General features: G+C 38.8%; 1 non-coding gene across 1 annotated transcript; it reads right to left on the bottom strand.

Moving 5' to 3' along the window:
• Positions 1–17,226: 17,226 nt before the first annotated feature.
• On the bottom strand, positions 17,227–17,333 carry LOC128597881 (U6 spliceosomal RNA). Its single transcript, XR_008383436.1, has one exon. It is a non-coding gene; the product is annotated as a U6 spliceosomal RNA (small nuclear RNA).
• Between the last annotated feature and the right edge of the window lie 2,715 nt (positions 17,334–20,048).

The raw sequence follows: 20,048 nt of genomic DNA, 5'->3' as shown, positions 1-20,048 counted from the left end.
AATGAAAGATGGCTGTTTTAAAATAGATCGCCCTGTCACAGTCGCTTCCAGCTTGAGTTTTCTGTTTTCCCCCTTTTGCCTTTAGTAAGTTCTTTTGCATTTTGTCAGATGGCCTATTATCAGGCTGCAAAGTGTTGCAGGGAGCAGGCTAGCTTTTCATTTGAGTGCTATTGTTTTGTTAGTTAAAGTACCAAAGCATTATTAGTTAGTCAGATTGATGGATTGACTGAATGTTGTCAGAGTTGGACGAGGGGTGAGGTGGGAAGTCCTTCTGGTTCATGCTTTGGAGCTTATTGCTCTCAAATAGTTATTTATTTTCTCAAGGGTTCTTGTTTTGTTTTGTTTTGTTTTTTATTTTTCTTTTTCCTGTGTGGTAATAACCACAAAACATGCAATCTGTTGGTGTATCTGCCTTTATTGCATTGCAGATTTTAAGTGCTTTTATAGTCTCTCTTGTATATAAATCACTTATATTTTGTATGACATTTATTGTTTTCAAATTCAACATAAGTTGCTGCCTGACAAGATAATTGACAAGCCTACATTAAGCTGGCAAATGACTGCAATAGATACCAGCGTGCTCCGCTCTGCCTTTCTCCTGCCTGCCTGTTGCCAATCACTCACTCAGCTGCTTTGACGGAGAAGTTCCACAAACAACAGTAATCACCACTCTTCCTATCCAGAAACAAACTTAGGGAGATTCTGGTGCTTGTTCTGGAATAGGCCAAATGCCAGTGTGATGAACATAAGGTAGCATCTTACTTAATAAGGGAGAAATGATTGTGTGGGACAGATGGGGTTTTATTTCAGCGAGAATGAGTTTCATGCTGTTTTGTGTGGCTTGGATTCGTATGTTTTGTTGTGTCCAGGTGTGCAAGCCTTTTGTTTCCGCACATCTCCTTACACGTGGAATTGTTCACGGAAGTGTGCCTCACCCTGGATTTGGGTTCTCCATCGCCAGGAGTCACAGTTAAAGGTTGTCATAAGGTGCCACGGTGGCACTAAAGGGATTTTTTTCCTTCGAAGAATTACAATTTTAGTTTATAGACTTTCCTAATATACTCTTATTTTCCAGCTATAGCAGGATAGAAAAATATTATTTGATAACATACTTTGGTCAAAATTAAATCCAATTTATGTGAGAATTAGTCACTATTTTGACTACTTGAACATTAATTTTTAATTCAACTTGTTAATATGTTGTTTGGGATATTGCATCCTCATTTATAAGTGAAATATGTTTGTAATTTCCCCTTGATAATAATATATTCTCTCCAATTTTAATAGCAGGTGTACTCAGATCAAGTAGAATGATTTTGAAGTATTTCTTCTTTTTCTATTGTCTATAAGATTTGGCATGACCTGTTTTTTGAAATTATCTTTTACTTTTATTTATAAATATTAGACAACATTAGTTGTCTATTTTTTGAGACTTAAAAAAAAATAATAAGGGCATATGCCAAAGGTGGCGGGTTCAAACCCAGCCCTGGCCCCAACTGCAAAATAAATAAATAAATAAGAAAAAGTTAACTGATGACTCTATACTGAATCTCAGAGATAAAGCACTCTATAATAGATGTATAATCTACATATAATTGACAATGCTAATGTTGCCTTCTTTGCATTATTATTATTATTGCTTAATATTTTGATGCAGCAATTCTCTGATTTCTTTTCTGAATGTATTTATGTTCATTCATTCTTTATGAAGTTTTTGTTTCTAGTCCTTATCTTAAACATTATTATTGTTATCTTAAACATTATTATTTTAGGGAGTGAAGAGATGGGAGTGGTGTCCAGCACTGGTGTGCAGAAAGGATCTCACGGGCTGCAGGGTAAGATGTTTCAAAAACTGGGAGCTGGATGCCACTAGGCTATCTGGAGAGACTGCAGGGCCTCTAACTTTCCTGCAGGAGGAGAAATGGGTATTCTGGCCTATTCATTTGAACTAGAAGGGCCAGGTGACCTCAGAAAATTTTTTGCTTTCAGTTCCTCCTCTTTGCCTCATTCTGCATATTGTAGTTCAGTACATGTGAAATTCCAAGTGCTATATAATCATTATTGTGGTTCCAAGGCATATGGGGATGCACAATGCATGAGCCCTGGCCGGGGGTGTGGGGATCTGGTGGAGTCTAAACTTGGGATTCAGACATGTGTGGATGTGCTTTGTAAACTGGGGTCATCAGCAAAATCTATTTCTGTGAAGCACTGAGAAGCCTGGGGGGTGAGGCATCCTCTCCACAGCAGGGTCAGGCAGAGCTGGCCCGGGAATACATCTCTGAGGTGAGGTCAAGGGGGCATTTCAGATGCACTCACACATTGTCCTTGCCCTAGTTGCCCATGAATTCCTACCTGTGTCTCTGGGAAGAAGGAGTGATCTGTAAATAAACAAGACCTAATACCTTCTTAAGGTATTAGGGAATAATGATGTCTGCTGCTTGAGTTACTCAGATAAAGAATGCAGCATTCAAAGTCAGAGAAAGTCTTATCATCTTCAATTGGGAACAATGTGGGGGCTTCCAGGCATCAGGATAGTAGCCTCAGGGGTGGTGGCACTGACGGAAAAAGGAAACTGTCACTATAGTAACACTGATGGGGAGCCAATCTGGTGCTGGGCCACAAGTTTGTAGGTGACTCTTTAATCTTCACAAAACAGCCTTAGGTGGTAGACACTAATATTTCCCCCATTTCACCATTAAAGAGAGCAGTCATTAAACTAGGAAGGCATGGAGCATCTCCAGCCCAGCTAGTCTAGTCCAGAGCCTGAGCTCTGGGTCACCGTGCTGTGTTCCCCTTCTCAGCGCCAGACTTGGTGGGAATGGCAGTGTGACCAGCACTGAGCGAGGTGTTGTGGTGGAGTGTCAGCAGCAGGAAAAGAAGCCTAGAAAACCAGGATTCATTTATTCATGCTCTGTGGAAACCAGACCAGTGAGCCCACATGTGACATTACGTGGAACCCCACAGAGCAGTCGTGTAGGTCTGTGCGTTGGCATGTAGGAGACGCGGGTCGTGTAGGCAGTCCTTCAGCAAACCCTGCCGGAGCAGCTGTGCAGTCTACAGCATCACTGGGAATTTCTGCTGTGAATCACACAAGAATTCAAATCTCAAAGAACTCCAGGGTGAAGATAAAGAGATATGACATGTTCAGAGATGATTATGGACAACCCGGATATCAGACTCTTGAAAGTTTTACATAAAGGCTGTGGGCATCAGGGTTGACAGAGATTGTCTCTGGCAGGAGGCGGCGGAGCAGCTGGTGGGGATTCGCAGAGAAAGGGTCAGAAAAGTGTATATCACCTGGGCATGGAAGGAACAGTCCCATGCAGTTTGCTGGCACACATGTGAAGGATCAAGACATTTCTGCTACCTGCACGGAACTCATAGACTTATTCTTTTGCAACTCCTTTGTGACCAAGAGTTGCAAGCCCTAAGCTGAAAACCCCAATTTTTCTTCCTAAATGTCTTCCAAAGTTGCTTAAACTGCCTTTTTTTCCCCTTGCCTTGAAATTAAAACCCACAGAATGGGCCCTGGTGTAGCTTATCCATAGGCTCTCTCCTTCTGAGAGCAGGAGAGGGAACATTTGCCTTTCCTACACATTCTCATCCTCCTTCCTTCCTCATTTTCTTCCCCGACCAACCTGAGCACCTCCAAGCACTAGTTTTATGCTTACCTGAAGCTCTGCTAAATGCCAGATGAGAAGGCAATCTCCTCTTCAGGCTGATCCTCTCTGCTTAAAGCAAGTGATGAAGTCTCCACTCTTATTTATTCTCTTGGTGATTTCATTGAAGGAACTTGGCAGGTGGCTCAAGATTTTAACACTTTCTTTGGAACATTTGCTACCCTCTACCTGTTGCAGTCAGCAGGTCCCTCTCTTTTTCAAGCCCCGTGCATTATTTTCCTTTACTAGCTGTGTTTAGCATCGGGTCTAGACTGAACTCTCTCTTACAGGTCTGGTTGGGTCCTGGCTCTGGACAAGTGACTCTGTTTTCCCAAGTCAAGAACACTCCTTGGGTGTCTCCTGCTCTCCTCACCTGCCCTCCTTCTTTCTCTCTGTAATGTCCCTTTTTATCTTGCTTTCAATCTTAACGATGATTCTATTCTATTTTAATCAGTAAGCATTTTGATCCTAGGCTCCTATTCTGGGCTGACTCATCCTGTGTTCTGTCAAACCTCATCTTCAGACTCTTAATTTAACTAAAAATAATTTTAGCTCTCCAGAATTTTGATCTTCTCCTTTTGCAGTCCAAAACAATTGACCCAAAGTTTCTATTTCTCCATGAGATGGCAGCAGTAAAAGTATTTGATCCCAGGGAACCTCACCTACTTTTTCCAGAAATAATAATTCATGAAAGCTCAGTAGATATTTGTTGAATAAAGTGATTAAAATCAAGCTGTGAATGGATAGTTAGTGACATTAAATACTCACCATATTTTAAAGAAGCATACAAGGATGGATACATAGCAAGACCTAAATATGTTTTTTTGTTTTTTTTGTAGTTTTTGGCCGGGGCTGAGTTTGAACTTGCTACCTCTGGTATATGGGGCCGGCGCCCTACTCCTTTGAGCCACAGGCACCGCCAAGACCTAAATATTTTTTAAAAGTTTACATATGCACGAATAGAAAACAAAGGTATTAATATATAATGCCAAATTTTTAACAGTGGGTTTCTGCTTGAGGGAACCATGGTTAATTTTTATTTTCTTCTGTTGGCTAATATATTGTCCAGATTTTCTATCTGGAAATATTATTTTTGAAAAAAGAAGGAAAGCTTTTATAATAAGAAGTAACATTCAAACCTGAAACCCTACATTTATATTGTAGTATGTCTTTCTTTGTCTTTTCCTATTTAATTCACAATTACTTTTTGGAGAAGGGTGTTCTTACGATGTCAGAATTCAAATATACCATAGTAAAGGAGCCTTGACTGTTTCCCACAGGACTTGTGGGGTCACCTCCCCCAGTGGAGGTGGGGAAAGAGAGGAGTTGATGTGATCTTAGAGGGTTAGAAACTAATTTAGGGACTAGGGAGCTGCCCTACAAAGCATATATCTTTGCAGAAGCCACCTGTCTTTTTTTTTTTTTTTTCTATTGAAATGACGCTTACTTTAAGTACATAACACACATTTATTGAGAATTCACTGGAGTACTGGGAGGTGTTTTGGTGTCTGGTTCCTCCTTATTTTCCTAAAGTATATTTCAGCAGGACAGAAGGAATCAGCAAGTGTGCGGTAATCTCAGTTAAAATTAGAAAGACGACAGAGAGGGATCTCTCAGCTAGGCCCATCAGGAAGAGCCGCTGTTACTGATGTTTGACTGGAGACCCAAATGATACAAACCACATAAGGATCTCAGGGATAACCATTTTTGGAATAAGGAATGTTGCGGATGCAAAGGCCCTGAGGCCTGAGTGAGCTTGGCCAATTTAATGGATAGCAGAAAGGCTGGTGTGAGAAGGATCGTGATAGGTGATCGCTGTGCTCTGCACGTTTGTCACCTCTGAATTTCAGGTTGAAATTTGATCCCCAATATTGGAGGTAGGGCCTAGTGGGAGTTGTTTGGGTCAGGGAGGTAGAGATTAATGTCCTCTGGGAGGGCGTGGAGTGAGTGATTGTTCTGGTAGTTCTGGTAAAAGGCAGTTGTTAGAAGGTGTCTGGCACCTCCCTCCTCTTTTTCTCACTTCCCCTCTCAACAAGTGATCTCTGCACACACTGGCCCTCTTTCCCCTTCTGTGAGTGGAAGCAGCTGAGGCCCTCACCAGAGAAGATGCTGGTGCCGTATTTTTTGTACAGCCTGTGGAACTGTAAGCCAGATAAGCCTCTTTTCTTTATAAATTGCCCAGTCACATGTGCTGCTTTCTAGCAACACTACATTAACTAAGACAGTGGTAGATGACAGGAGGTTAGAGAGAGGAGCGGGATGGAGCCAGCTCAGGCAGGGCCTGATAGTCATGCTATGGAGGGTGATTTTTTCCCCTTAAATGTGATGGCTAGCAACAGAATGGCTTAATGAAAAGGAGTGACAAATTTACATATCTAAAAAAAGGGTTAGTCTGACTGCCATGATTATATCTCATTTTCCCCCTAACCTTAAAAATTGCCAAAGGAACTCTCTACCGTTGTTTAAAACTTCTACCTACTAAACTCAGCTATAGGAAATTAAAAATTTTATCAATTCTATTTAGAGACTTTCTTACACTGAGGTAAAGTGGTTTGTTATGAAAGCTAAGCTCTATCTGAGTAATTTCAGAAATGGAATCTTTTTCTTCTCCTGAGTAGTGTGTAATGATCTATGTGTATAAAAGTGCCTCAGAGGACCCTCTGTGGGGTTTTCCCCCTTGAAGAAAACAGTATTAACACTCAGAAAATAACAATTTCATCTTAAAGTAGAAGAGTAGATATTTGGGGGGACAGTTACCATTTAAAAATCTTACCACAAAGTTGGTTAATGAAGTAGTTCCTATTGTCACAAATCCACATGGTAGGATTCAGGTCCTCAGAAAGGAATTATACAGATGTAAGGGAAATGGGCTTCTAGGAACTATACTGTTACTATTTCTACTTTGGTTACTTTCCAGTGGCTTAGAAAGGTTTAGATGATTTATAAAATAGAAACATTTAGTTTTTCTAATCTGCTTTGATAGTCGTTTTGAGAAATAATTTATATTTGCCTGAACTTTTCAATTTGTTTTGTGAATGAAAACAAGTATTTGTGTTGTTGGCATCTTACATTGGTTGCCTTAATAAACGATTCTTGCAATACCTTTACCCTGGTGTCTAATCCTGAGGCACTAAGAAAAAGATGCTAGTTTCAGCAGACTGTGCTGCTAATTATGGGCTGCTCTTTTTTGTATTAAGCATAAAATGAATCTAGGGAAAATTGTTCCACTGCCCTTAGAGGTTTATTAAATACTAATTTAAAGGTCTGTGGCATCTTTAGGAAATTAAATCTTCTGGTTTTAAAACTTCCCACTTCCACTTTGTTTTGTGTGGTTTAGAGCAAAAGGGGCTGACTGTTCTCATCTTTTTATTTATCAGGTTTTAATTGTCTAGATCAGGACTGGCAAATAGATTTCGTTTCACGTGCCAACTGTTATCCACGGGTTGTGGTTGCTGCAAAGTATATATTAAGGAAGATTCTGTGTTTTTGTTCCTGTGGGAGAGTGTAGTGCTGTAGGAACAATACCCACCCCGGGCCCAGGCAGAGGCCTGGTGCCATGCGTTTGCTAACCCTGTTTAGCTCTTTCTGAAGAATGTATGTTTGCAGGTTTGTATGTAACCTCTGAGCAGATTGTCTTTAATAAGACCATTGCTTGCATTTTAGAAACTAGTAATGGCAAGGTGGTGTAGTGCAAGGAACAGTGTATTGATAATTAAAAACTTGTATTCTAGTGTGGAACAGAAGCAGTGGCTGTTGGCATTCTTTTTTTTTTTTTTTTTTTGTAGAGACAGAGTCTCACTTTATGGCCCTCGGTAGAGTGCCGTGGCCTCACACAGCTCACAGCAACCTCCAACTCCTGGGTTTAAGGGATTCTCTTGCCTCAGCCTCCCGAGTAGCTGGGACTACAGGCGCCCGCCACAACGCCCAGTTATTTTTTAGTTGCAGTTTGGCCTGGGCCAGGTTTGAACCCTCCACCCTCGGTATATGGGGCCAGCGCCTCACTGACTGAGCCACTGGCGCCGCCCCGGCTGTCGGCATTCTTGTTAGTCCTTATTTCAAAACAAAAGCTTCTGAAATAGGCTGTTGTCTTTTTTTCCATGTTGTGATAGGCAGAATAATGCCCAACCCCACCAATGTGTCCATGTCCTAATCCCTAGAGCCTGTGGATGTGATAAGTTACATATAAAGGGGAATTGAGGTTGCTAATCAGGTGACCTTGGGATGGGGAGATGGAGCTGGATGATCTGTAGAGGCGTTATGTGATTACAAGGGTCCGTATAAGTGGAGGAGGGAGGCAGGAGAGGGCAAATAAGAGTGAAGGCAGCATGGGAAAGACTCAACTTCTTTCGCTGGCTTTGAAGATGAAGGAAGAAATGGGGCTTGAGTAAGGAATATGGGTGGCCTCTAGAAGCTCGAAAAGACAAGAGGCAGTTTCTCTTCTAGAGCATCTAAAACAGTGGTTCTCAACCTTCCTAATGCCGCGAACCTTTAATACAGTTCCTGTGGGTTGCGACCCACAGGTTGAGAACCGCTGATCTAGAAAGAACACAGTCCTGCTGACCTCTTTTTTTTTTTTTGGAGACAGAGTCTCACTAATTCACCCTCAGTAGATTGCCATGGCATCACAGCTCACAGCAACCTCAAACTCTTGGCCTTAAGTGATTCTCTTGTCTCAGCCTCCCAAGTAGCTGAGACTACAGGTGCCCGCCACAATGTCCGACTGCCTGCTGACTTCTTGATTCTAGCCCAGTGAGACCTGTATTAGAATTCCAACCACAAGATAATACATCTGTGCTGTTTCACGCCACTAGATTTGTGGTAATTTGTTACAACAGCAAAAGGAAATGAATAGAGGTACTCTTTTACAGAATAAGGAAGTTACTTTCCAGTCTTAGTTTATTAATTTAAAAAATGGCTTAATACTGACTTTTATCAAATATTTTTTCTTTGACTACGTGGTATTTCTAATCTTTAAATGTGAATGGCATGTCCTGCTACTATCAGCTAGGCCTTGGTATTAGTGTAAACCAGTTGGGTATTTGTAGCTGGACCTTGGTGTTCTGGTCACAAAACATCAAAATTATGCAGGTCCAAAAACTGCTTTAGCTACATCCTAAACATTTTGGTATGTTTTTATTTTTATTCATCTCAGAGTATTTTCTAACTTCTCTTGTGATTTCTTCTTTGACTCATTTTATTTAAAAAGAAGTGTGTTGTTTAATTACTGCATAATTGTGAATTGTTTTGCAGTTCTTGGCTGAGGCTGGGTTTGACCCGCCACCTCCAGCATATAGGGCCAGTGCCCTACTCCTTTGAGCCACAGGCGCCACCCAATTGTGACTTTTCTAAATGTCCTTCTCTTACAAATTTCTTAATTTTCTTTATTATAGTCCTAATGTATATTTTGTATTATTTTTGCTTTCTATATATTTATTGAGACTTGTTTTATTACCAAGCATACGGTCTTATTCTTCTGAAGTTCTGTGTGCACTTCAGAAGAATATGCATTCTGCTGTTTTGGGATGTCTGTTGGTTTAGAGTGTTTATAGATCTTGCTTGTTATTTATTTATTTATTTATTTTTATTAAATCTTTTCTTGTATTTTATTTTATTTTAATCAATTAATTTTTTTAGAATCAGTCTTACTCTGTTGCCCTCGGAGAGTGCCATGGCATCACAGCTCACAGCAACCTCCAGGTCTTAGGCAATTCTCTTGCCTCAGCCTCCTGAGCAGCTAGTACTACAGGTGTCCTCCACACTCGGCTATTTTTTTTTTTTTTTTTTTGTTGTTGTTGCAGTTTGGCCTGGGCCAGGTTCGAAACTGCTACCCTCGGTATATGGGGTTGACGTCCTACTCACTGAGCCACAGGCGCTGCCCGATCTTGCTTATTTGTAATGTTGTTCAAGTCTATTTCCTTGTTGATCTTCTGCCTAGTTGTATGTATTCTTTTATAAATATTTATGAACCTGGTTTGCTAAATTTTGTTTAGAATTTTGATATTTTGGTCTAAACATATGGGGGTCCTATGGATTTAAGTTGGGAATTATAGATGTTATTCTTCAGTAGAGAAATTACTAATTTACTCATGCTAGAAGCCAAGTGATGCCACTCACTGACCTGGCACTATTTCATTCTCTTGCTCAGTATGGAAGTCTTATACTAATGTTGCTGCTGACCCAAGATTCAATTTTTCTTTTTCATTTTTAATGTTATAGTAGTTCTTTTATTGCTGAATAGTAAATGATTAGAAACTTAGTAGCTTAAAGAAAGACAAATCTAATTTTTACATTTCTAGTGTGTCTAGGAGTCTGGGCATAGTTTAGCTAAGTCCTCTGCTCAGGTTCTCACAAAACTGCAATCAAGATGTCACCTGTATTGCACTCGCATATGTAGGCTTAGCTAGGGAAGAATCTCCTTCCAGGCTCTTTCAAGCTATTGGCAGAATTTACTCCCTTGCAACGGTACACATGAGGGTCCTTCTTCCTGCAGGCTATTGACTAGAGGCCCCACTCAGGTTCTGTCCTCATTCCCCTGCCAGATGTTCCTTTCCATAAGTAGTTTATAATATGACTATTTGCTTTTTTAAAGTCATAAGAAAAATATGTTTATTTAATCTACAGAGAAAAAGTCATATGTAATGAAACATAATTACCTTTACGGTTATGTGAATAAGCTCACTTTATGATGGGAGTGACTTGCCATCACCTTTGCCAAATAGTGTAATCTAACCAATTAAGCGACATCCTCTATCTGTAGTTAGAAGCAAGTCACAAGTTCTATTTGTATTCTGGGAGGAGATTGATATAAGGAATTGACTCACTGGGGTCACCTTAAAGTGTGTCCACCACAAATAGTCAGTAGATCAGAGGAAACTATCAGATTAATTTTTCTCCTTTCCTATGGGTCTGTCCTGAAACAAAGATAGCCATTGTATTCAAAGAAGTCACTTAACATGGAGTAATTGATGGCACTGGTTAAGAAGCTGTGGCCAGTTCAGTAGAGCATATTCTTGTTTTTAATCTTTCTTTCTTTGTCTCCCACATCCTTCTTACTTGTTACATCCTTTTGTAACAAGGATTGTATCTTTCGACCACATTAAAACTTTATAAAAATGAAAAAAAAAAAAAAAAGACAGACTCAGGGCAGTTCTCCAGTTCTGGAGGGTCACGAATGCCAGAGAGTTTCTATGACAGCATTCAAGGAGATACTCATCTCCTATAGCTGTGTGGCTGGTGTTGCCAATAATCAGCTTTATTTATTTTTCAAATTTATTTGACATATAAAATTATATATATCTATCATATACAAAATCATGTTTTGAAGTACAGTCATATACAGTGGTCTCATCAGATTAAAATGGAGTTGAAAAATTCCTGTTGCCTAGTGATCTTTATTGCCATCATAATGTTGTAGCACAATGCACTACCTTTTCTATGTTTAGATATACAAATATTACCACTGTTTTAAATATGCCTAGCTTATTCAGTACAGGAATATTCTCTATAGGGTCATAGCCCATGTGCAGTAGGTTTTACCATATAACCCTGGTGTGTAGTAATCTACGCCATCTGGGTCTGTGTAATAACACTGAGTGATGTTTACTCCGTGATGAAATCACCTGACATTGCATTTATCAGAATGTATTCTAATTGTTAAATGATGCAGAACTATTACATACATTGTGGAATGGTTAAATATAGCTAATTAACAAATGCCATAATTAACAAAACACTTAATGTCTATTCATCGGTAGTTTTTCAAGAATGCACTATATTGTTATTAACTATAGTCACCATGCTGTATTTTTACTTTATTTTTTTTTATTGTTGGGAATTCATTGAGGGTACAAAGAACCAGGTTACATTGATTGCATTTGTTAGGTAAAGTCCCTCATCATGCTGTATTATCGATCACTGGAGCTTATTCCTCCAGTCTCACAGTAATTATGTATCCTGTGACCAACATCTCCCTAACCCCTCCTCTTCACCCACGTAGCTTGGATGTTTCGTTCTCTCCAAATTTCATGTTGAAATTTGATCCCCAGTGTTGACTGTGGGGCCTGGTGGGAGGTGTTTGGGTATTGAGGGCAGATCCATCATGAATGGCTTGCTGCCCGCCCCACAATAGAGTGAGTTCTCAGGTTTTTAGTTCACATGTGAGATAGCTGGTTATATAAAAGGGCCCGTACCACTTCATCCCTCTCTTGGTCTGGCTCTCAACATGTGACGGGCCTGCTCCTGCTTCACCTTCCACCTTAGTGTGAGCTCCCCAAAGTCCTCTCCAGATGCAGATGTTGGTGCCATGATTCTTGTACTGCCTGTAGAACTGTGAGCCACATAACTGCTTTTCTTTATAAATATACCCAGCCTCGAGTATTTCCTTTATAGCAATGCTAATGGACTAATGCTCCCTGCAGCCATCACAGCCACCTGGGTGACTACCACTCTACTCTTTACTTCTAGGAGATCAAATTTTTAAGATTCTATATGAGAAAGAGATAGCATAATGTTAGTCTTTCTGTGCCTGGCTTATTTCATTTAACATAATTTCCTCCAGGTTCATTTATGTTGTTGCAAATGATAGGGTTTTCTTCCTTTTTACATGTATGACTAAACAGTATTCCATTGGGTATATATACCACATTTTCTTTATCTACTTGGACACTTTGGTTGATTCCATTATTTTGACTCTTGAGAATAGTGCTACAATAAACATCATAGTGAAAATATCTCTTCAACATACTAATTTCACTTCCTGTGGATGTACGTCTATACCACCCATATAGGGTATAGGGTTGCTGAATCGTATGCTAGTTTTATTTTTAATTTTTTGAGGAACCTCCATATTGTTTTTCATAATGGCTATTCTAATTTATCTTACTATCAACAGTGTACAAGAGTTCCTTTTTCTTCACAGCCTCACAAACACTTGTTATCTTTAATCTTTTTGATAATAGACATTTAGATAATAGACATTCAAACAAAAGTAAGGTGCTATCTCACTGTGATTTTGGTTTGCATTTCCATGATAATTAATGATGTTGAGCATCCTCTCCTATACCTGTTGGCCATTTGTATGTCTTCTTTTGAGAAATGTCTAGGTTTATAGCTACTTTTGCTTTCTTTTGGTTTCCATTTGAATGTCTTCATTTTCAGTCTAGGTGTTCTTTAAAAGTGAAGTGACTCTCTTGTAGGTTGTGTAAAATTGTGCCTTTTTAAAAAATCCATTTAGCTACTCTGGTGTTTTTAATTGGAGAATTTGATCCATTTACATTTAAGATAATTATTGATGGGTAAGAACTTTCTACTACCATTAAAGTTATTTTCTAGAAGTTTTTTCCTCTCTCACTCTTTCCTTTCTTTGTGGTTAAGTGATTTTTTATTCTGAATCGAAACAATAAGAATAGAAAATCACTTAACCACAAAGGAAGGGTTTTTTATTTTAATTTTTTTTTTTTATCTATTATAGGTTTTTGCTTTGTGATTACCTTTGCCTTGAAGCTTATGGAAGATATAGCTATAAGTGGTTATTTACTATTTTATGCTAATATCAACTTTAATTGCACAAAACTCTCTAAACTTTTACTTTACCTTCCCCTTTTTGAATTTGCGGGCACAATTTACATCTTTTTATAATGCATATCACTTAAAAATTATTGTAGTTATCAATATTTTTAGTAGCTTTCTCTTTTAACCTTCATAGTAATGCTATTATTTATATAATATCATTAGTATATTATATAATATATTTAACTTAATTTACACACTGCCATTACAATATTAGAGTATTCTGAATTTGGGTGTGTAGTTATTTTTATTAGTGAATTTTATGCTTTCAAGTGTTACTATATGCTTGTTCATGTCCTTTTCTTTCAGTTAAAAGAACTCCCTTTAGTTTTTCTTATAAGGCAGGTTTGGTTTTGAAGGATAGCTTTGCTGGGTACAAAATTCTTGATTGGCAATTTTTTTCTTTCTTGTTTTTTCCTTTCAAACTTTGGATAGTTCATCCCACTCTTTATTGGGCTGTAAGGTTTTTGTTTAGAAGCCACCTGTTAGGCATATTAGAACTTCCTTACATTTGCTTCATTGCTCTTGCTTATTTTATGATCCTCTGTCTTTGATCTTTGCAAATTTGATTGTAATTTAGGGGTAGTCTTATTTGGATTGAATCTGAGTGGACACCTTTTACCTTCTTGTACCTGGACATTTATATTTTTATCCAAGTTTGGAAAGTTTTCTGCTAAAGCTGAGGACTAGACTATGCTATCTATGCCTTTATCTTTCTCTACTTTCTCTTAAAAAACAATGACTTGAGTGTTTTCTCTGTAAATCTGTCCCATAAATCTCATAAGCTTTCTAATTCCTTTCATTCTTTCATTTTTCCTCTGCTTGTAATTTTCAAATGAGTTGTCTTTGAATTTGTAGATTCTTTTCTTTTTCTTGATCAATTCTGCTGTTGATCTTTTCCATTGCAGTTTTTCTCTTGTTCACTGTATTTTTCAACTCCAGAATTTCTGTTTGATTTTTTATAATTATTTCAATTTCTGTTAAAATTTTTTTTTTTTTTTGAGACAGAGTCTCACTTTGTTTGCCCTCACTAGAGTGCTATGGCATTACAGCTCACAGCAACCTCAAACTCTTGGGTTTAAGTGATTCTCTTGCCTCAGACTCCCAAGTAGCTGGGACTACAGGCGCCTGCCACAACACCCAGCTATTTTTTTGTTATTGTTGTCATTGTTGTTTAGTAGGCCCTGGCTGAGTTCGAACCCACTAGGCCCAGTGCATGTGGCTGGTGCCCTAACCACTGAGTTATGGATACCAACCCTAAATTATGTATTCTTGTTATTTAATGACTTCCTCATATGTTTTTCGGATTATTCTTGATCTTTTTGGTTGTATGTTGATGTCTATATATTGATGAAGTAGATAAGTATTCCGGTCTTTGCAGTTTTTCTTTGTCTGGGAATGCCCTTTAACAGTAAGTTTGTTTAGAAGTTCTGGGAAGACCCTGTGGCTTGGGAAGACTCAAAGCCTATAACCCCTGGATCCACTGTAGTACTAGGTCACATAAGCGCAGCACTATCTTATCTGGTGCATTACTGGGCTGGAATCCTGTGGCCACCAAGGCTGACACAGCACTGGAGTGTATCTGATGCTTACTACTGGTTGTTGAGCCCTATCTGCTGCTAAGGTTTGTCTGGAGCCCAAGGGTACTGTAATCATCCAGTAGTGATGCAAACTACAAATCAAATCTGCATGGCAGAGGATATGGGGTCACACGTGGTGTTGGGGCAAGACTGGAGGCTCCGTCCACAAGTACCAGCCCAGAATCCTATAAGGATCTGCCCATGGGTGGGTTATATTAAGGCAGGCCTCATGTTGGGGGTCCAAGTCCTATGCTTTCTTTCTTCCTTTTCCCCTAAGCAAATGGTCTCTCTCTATATGCTATGCTGCCTGAGGTTAAGAAAGGGGTGATATGGATAATGTAAAACTATCCTTTCTACCCTCTTGAATCTGTCCTTTCTTATTATTATGCTGTAACCAAGTACTATGATCTTCACCTGGTTTCATTAGCTACTTTGAAGGTATTTTTGTGCATACATAATTGTTCACACTGATGTTTATATTAGGGGGTTGGGGAGCAAGATTGCTGGAGAGTACTGTTTTACCATCTTGCTCTGGCCTCAAACAAAACTTAATTTTTCAGTAGCAGAGATAAGCATCCCAAAGTCAAGGATCTCAATTACTCTTCAACCCATTGGAATATAGACACTGCTTTTCACAGTCAAAGGATTGCTTTCTTTGGTATTAACTGTTACTACCTCTAATTGAAGAGTAACTCTATTACTAATGGTCTTGATCCCATAATCTTGAGTCTTTCCCCTACTTTTTTATTTGTTATCCTTTCTCTCCCATGACTTCAATATCTCCCCTATAGTGACTCTTGCCTTTCAGATTATGAACTTGCTCAGTAGGTACCAATAACCAGAAAATTAAGCCAACTTATCTTTTTTGACATTGTTTTTCTCTATCATACCCTGACCTTATCCTCTGAATCCCTTCCCTCATAACCACTGCACCATCACTCTGTCTTCATGTTTCTATTTAAATTTGAACTTCATATAACAGTCATCACTGAAAGTCTTTACTTCTCTACATCCCATTCACTTCTAAACTCATGGCAATTTGCATCTACTTCCAACACTATACTGAGATTGCTTTACTAATGTTACCAATGGCTTTCTACTTTTTACACTCAGAAATTTCTAATTTTTCTCACACTTGACCTTTCTCTAGCACTTAACTATACTTGCTTACTCCTATCTGGAAGCTTGTTTTTCTTTTGAATTTTGAGACACCACTTTGCATTCGTTTCTCTGGATTCTCTCTGCATTTTCTATTTAAAGACTTGGCTTCTTTTGTGCAGTTCTTGCAATATTGTTTTTCCCCAAAATCTTTCATCACCACATCTATACACTGATGAACTTAAATCTATTTTGCCATATTATCTTTTTCTTCTAAACTCTAAGACCAAGATAGCTGTCTAACTCTCTGCCAGCCGTATCCACTTGGCTGACCCATGACCTTCTCATTCCATGCTGTACAAAACTAAGCATATTTGTTTTGTAAATAGTGCGTATCACACATGGTCATCAACTTTCTCTTTGTTTTGTATCTTTTCTATTTTGGTCATAGATCCTGTCAGAAACAGGATCACTACCCTGTTTCCCCCAAAATAAGACAGTGTCTTATTTTAAGGTGTGCTCCCAAAGATGCTCTAGGTCTTATTTTCAGGGGACGTCTTATCTTTCCTGTAAGTAGGTCTTATTTTCAGAGGATGTCTTACTTTCGGGGAAACAGGGTATCACCATTCATCCAACCCCGAACTCTAGACTTTTCCTTAGACCACATATCTTTGTAAACTCCAAATTCTAATTTGTTCTCAAATAACTGTTATTTCTATTTCCTCCTGAATTTTTCCTCCTATTTGCAAGGTCAATTCTGTGGCTCAGGTCCTTATCATTTCTTAATAAGATGAAAACCGCCCACTTTTAATTAGTTCTACTTCTGTCTTACCCCTCCTTTGCAATGAACTACATAACTGTCATTCTGACATTATGATTCATTTAAATTCCTTCAGAGGCTTTCTGTTGCCTTAGATTGGTACACAGCACTGTTTACTTCTTAGTCATAGTTGTTCTTCTCCAGTTTTATCTTTCACTTATCCAGCACATATTCTGTCATATAGGTAACAAGTTTGTTGAGGAATTGTGTCTTATTGGAATACAAATATAAATTCTTGATTTTTTTTTTATAATACACTCTATCAAGTTTCCTGTTTCCATTGGATAATCACTCTTTAAATTTCTTTTTTCTTTTTCTTTCTTTCTTTTTTTCTTTTCTTGAGATAAGGTCTTACTCCATTATCCTGGGGTTGAGTGCTGTGGTATCATAGCTTACAGCAACCTCAAACTCTTGGGCTCAAGCGATTCTCTTGCCTCAGCCTCCCAGGTAGCTGGCAATACAGGAGCCTACCACAATGCCCGGCTAAATTTCTTTTTTTTTTTTTAATATGGAATGCTTCATGAATTTATGTGTCATCCTTGGACAAGAGCCATGCTAATATACTCTGTATCATTCCAATTTTAGTATATGTGCTGCCAAAGAGAGCACAGGTTTTTTTTTCTTTTTTAGAGATGGGGTCTCACTCTTGCTTGGGTTGGTCTCAAACTCCTAAGCTCAGGCAATCCACCTGCCTTGGCCTCCCAGAGTGCTAGGATTACACGGGGAAGCCACCATGTCCAGCCACTCCTTAAGTATTTTAATGGAGATTGAACAATTTTCTGGTTATTTTTATTAGAGTAGCCAAATATCAATATTTAAGAATAAGTCTATCCATTTAGACATTTTTAGCCTTAGTTCAAAGCTTGGCTTTCTAAGTCAAGGTCCTGTTCTGGGGTACAGGGACTGTAAAGGACATCCACTATCTCCCTCGCAGAACCCTCTCCCAAGGTCATCTCATTCCGCAAATGTTGATTTTTTTTTTTTTTTTTGAGACAGAGTCTCACTATGTTGCCCTTGGTAGAGTGCTGTGGCATCACAGCTCACAGCAACCTCAAACTCTTGGGCTGAAGCTATTCTCTTGCCTCAGCCTCCTAAGTAGCTGGGACTATAGGTGGCCACCACAACACCCGGCTACTTTTTGTTACAGTTGTCATTGTTGTTTTAGCTGGCCCAGGCTGGCCCCGAACCCACCAGCCTCAGTGCATGTGGCCCGTGCTGTAACCACTGTGTTATGAGCACTGAGCCCAAATATTGATATTTAAATATGACTAGAGATTGATGGTGGTGATGCTTGCAGAACAATGTGAATGTGTTTATTGACATAGAGTCTTAGAACTTAGAACTTAGAACAACACACTTAAAAATGGTTAAGATGGTAGTTTTATATTATGGATGTTTTATGACAATAAAAGACTCCAATGTTTAAAGAGGAAACAGCACAGTGATTGGGAGGTTTCCACAAGTTTCCAATCATAGAAAGAGATGCCAGTTTTCTTTTCTTCTTTACAGATTTCTCAGTTGGCTTCTCTTAGAGTCCTCTACTTAGCTAGGGGTGGAGAATGCATCTGCCTCCTGTCTCCAGTAGAGAAGGAAGGAAATAGTCGCCTTTCATGATACACACTGCATGCCCTACAAGGCTGGTGATTTATTTCTCCTTAGGCTTCTTTTAACATTCCTGGGAGTGAGAATATTTGCTTCTTGGCTGAGGCTGTTCTGCTGTGATGCTGCTCCATAATCCCTGTGGGGATGTGAGCAGCTTATCGACTGGGGGTGGAGTCTATTTGCAATGTGAGGTATTTGGTATTTTTTGTTCTCTGCTTGGGCATTAGCCTTAATTCCAGCATAAGATAATCTCATTTGACATTCTGTTATATAAATTTGTGCTAATATGTTAAAAGATAATATGAAAAATACTAAGATAGATGTATGAGAGTGTAGAGAGACCCAGAAATTTAAGGACCTCTCCTATCACCTTGCTCTTTCAGATCTCCATTTAGAAATGAGAAGAATAAAGAAAATAAGAAAAATGAGCACTTGTGGTTCTGATTATGTGTGTTTGTTTCTCTTCCACATGTTCTTGCATTTAATGTACAGTTAGCCTAATAGTTCAGGCTGAAAATTTAGAAGAACAGAGTTCCAGTTCCGGTGGGTGCAGTTCAGCTTCAGGTGTTAAAAGTGGGGCAAGGATGCTACTGTGATAGTGCATTGGATGTGCCTCATTTTCCCTTATTCCCAGCATTTCCCTTATGTTTAGCTTTTGCAAATACCTGTGTAAGGTTCCAAGGTTTCGACTGAAATCAAGGACATTCAATACAGATTGGATGGAGCAGACAAGATTCTGGGATACTGACTTGGGTCTCCAGGGTGTACTACTGACTCTCAGTCCTTACCTATCAATTTGCTGAAATGACCAGGGGCCCATCTGGACTTTAGTAGGTCCTAATTACACTTAGAAACTCTTTTCCACAGCCTCACATTAGGGTTTGATTTGATGATGGTAATGAGGCAGCAATAGACAAAGAGTTTCAATTAGATAAGATGCTGTAAATTATTCAGTCCCTGCCTTGAAAGACCATGACCATCTTAAGCCCAAGCGTGACTGCAGCAGCTCCAGCAAGAAGGGTCCGAGTTTGACCATTTGGAGAAAGCAGTTATTAAGAATACTGCATGTGCTACGCCAGCTGTATGTAATTTTTAGAATATGGCTTTAGTTCTCTATTTTGAGAAGACATTTTATTCAGTCCCCAGTTGGTCAACATTGCTGAGAGACACTCAATTCATCAGAGGTGACTTACAGGGCAAGCCTCATTGGGAAAAGGAGATACGGTGATTCTAAAGCATCACGAGTGAGTGCCGTGCTTTCAAAGGGAAGCAGCTTTATTTCAACTCCAGATGCCACCATGTTCTATTAGACAGCAACTGCCATTTATAGTTGAGATTTTAAAATATATTACTAAGAGACAGTGTAAAGAATTCTCAAAGTGTTGAGTTATTTCAGAGATGTTTGGAATGATAGTCTTAATTATTTAAAAAACTTGCTTGGGAGAAACTGTTGTGTACCCTAATAAAAGATACTACGTCCGAAGCGGATAAACTTTTCATTATCTGGTAACTTACAGCAAGACAACATTTCTTCCCTGTTGTCTCAGATTCTGCTTTCAGCATTCAGGGTTGTCTATATTCATATTTTTAGCATAGAACTGAATTTGATAAAAATGACTTTTTTTATATTCCATTTTTTTATTGAGGTAGAATTTTCATATAGCAAAATGCATGGATACTAAGTGTATGTATAATTTAATGAGTTTGGATAAATATATATTC

Source organism: Nycticebus coucang, chromosome 10 (assembly GCF_027406575.1).
Source record: "Nycticebus coucang isolate mNycCou1 chromosome 10, mNycCou1.pri, whole genome shotgun sequence".
NCBI classification, from domain to species: Eukaryota; Metazoa; Chordata; class Mammalia; order Primates; family Lorisidae; genus Nycticebus; species Nycticebus coucang.
The sequence above is the reverse complement of the archived record's forward strand: the minus strand, read 5'-3'. Positions and strand labels throughout refer to the sequence as shown.